The following is a 2,040-nucleotide window of genomic DNA, read 5'->3' as shown; positions in this document are numbered from 1 at the left end:
ACTGCCAGTCTCTACCCAAGTCTTGTGCCAGTGGGAACTGGACCTGGATAGATTGAAGTCCTTGAGCTCTTACTGGGCTCAAACTTGAACCGAGACTGGTGGGCCAGTGGGTTTTTCTGTGGCCTTCCAGGGCCCCTGACTAGGCCTGGTACCTTCTCTCATGGACCTACCTGTGGGGCTTCAGGAGACTCACTGGAAGGACCAAGAAGGGAGGTAGCTGAGGAGCAAGAGGCAGGCACCCCCACCATGCTCAGGCTTCTGCTGGCCTCCCATCTCTAACCATCGAAGAGTTTTATTACTTTACTTTTCTGAGACTTTTTTAACCATGTGTTTATTTTTCATTATTTTTCAAGGGAGTACCCCAATATAAGCATTTTACAAGGAGTACATATCTTATTTTTCCTGTACTGCCATGAGGTTGGGGAGGCCAGGCTCCTCTCTAGGGACTCATCATGCTAGCCTCATTCCCCATTCTGTGTCCCACATGACCTTGGTAGGCACGTGTTATACTTGACCATGTGACAATGCATATGCCTGAGGCAGACATCTGGTAGAGGCTTGGTGTCCCCATGCTGCTGCCACTGATCCACCTGCCTTATAAGATGAAATCATAATAATCCACTCCATGAGGGGAAAATTATGCATAAACATATAATATTATGGTAAACACCGGCATGCATCAATGAGCACACAAAACATCATTTGCTGACATTATTAGAGTAAGCAAACAGCTTAAGATGAAGAATCAGAATCACTTTATCTCAGAGACTTTTGATCTTAATGAGGCAAACCAAGTATGTGTGTTCGCAACGACCTGTTTTCTGATGCATTGTTCTTGCAGTAGAGGCATCAGCATCTGCGTCATCCTGCAGAAGGGCAGTGAAATTCTTGCTGGAGGCTGTGGCCTGAGGAACAGTGCCGAATACCGCATCAGTCCTGGCAGTAAGGACTTTGGAATCAGAAAACCTGGGTTTGAATTCTATTTCAGCCTCTGACTAGATTAGAACTTCAGCTATTAGCTGAATTTATCTAAAGTCCAGTTTCCTCACATGCAAAAAAGGCAATCGATATTACCTACTTCACAACAGTCTTAGCACTGTGTGAGAAATGGTTATGCTCTTAAATTAGTGCCTAGCACGAGTGACTTCTGCATAATTGTAGTTATTAAGTCACTGATACAATTGTGTTTTACAAATCTGCTCTGGGAAACCAACATTTGGAAACCTGAATAAGATATTACACCACGCATAGAGCAGAGAAATTAAAATGAACATTATTGTTGAAGATAAATGATCAAGAGCATAAATTTTCACATGTATATATACATGTATACAGATGCAATATATATTATATCTCAGCACTATGGATTTGTCCATTTATAATTAAGGTAAATATATTTAGAGTTATAGAAGCAGTCCCCAACTGAACACAAACAAGGTGGTTGGAAGCAAGTGCTCAAATGAGGGCAGGTTCAAGCCTGTGGGGGCAACAGATAGCAGCAGCATGTTTCCACAAAAGGCCAGCATTTACTGGAATAGCAGTTGGAGAGATTTCAGTCTTGAAGTCTAACTCAAATAAATTAAGTAAGAAGTACATAAAAGAAAAGTAACAGCAATAATCTCTAACCCCTTTTCTCTTCCAGGCAACCCATTTTTATGTATCTTTAAACTTCAGTTGTCGTTTTTATGCAGATAATTCAAAGATTTGTTTTTAGTCGTGAGTTCCGAAATTGCATTTCAATTTTCCAACTGTATCTTCTTGCCTCGTTTTGTGCTGACACCTCCAAGTCGTCATCTTCTCCCAGAATGCTTTTTTGTCCAACTGTGTTCTATTTACTTGGGAGCCACATCAGAGTTCTCCCAACCACACACAGAAGGAATATCAGACTTCAGTGAGTAATATGTAGAAACGAAGGAAGGGGTGACCGGGAGTTAAGTGATTTGGATAATGTGCGTATTGCTGTCAACAACATACATTAAATTTGAATATAATTGTAAACATCATATATAAGATTAACACTGGTCAGTTTTGCTTCACCCA

The sequence above is a fragment of the Pteropus vampyrus genome, unplaced genomic scaffold (genome assembly GCF_000151845.1).
Source record: "Pteropus vampyrus isolate Shadow unplaced genomic scaffold, Pvam_2.0 Scaffold32, whole genome shotgun sequence".
In the NCBI taxonomy this organism is placed as follows: Eukaryota; Metazoa; Chordata; class Mammalia; order Chiroptera; family Pteropodidae; genus Pteropus; species Pteropus vampyrus.
Note: the sequence above shows the minus strand (reverse complement) of the source record.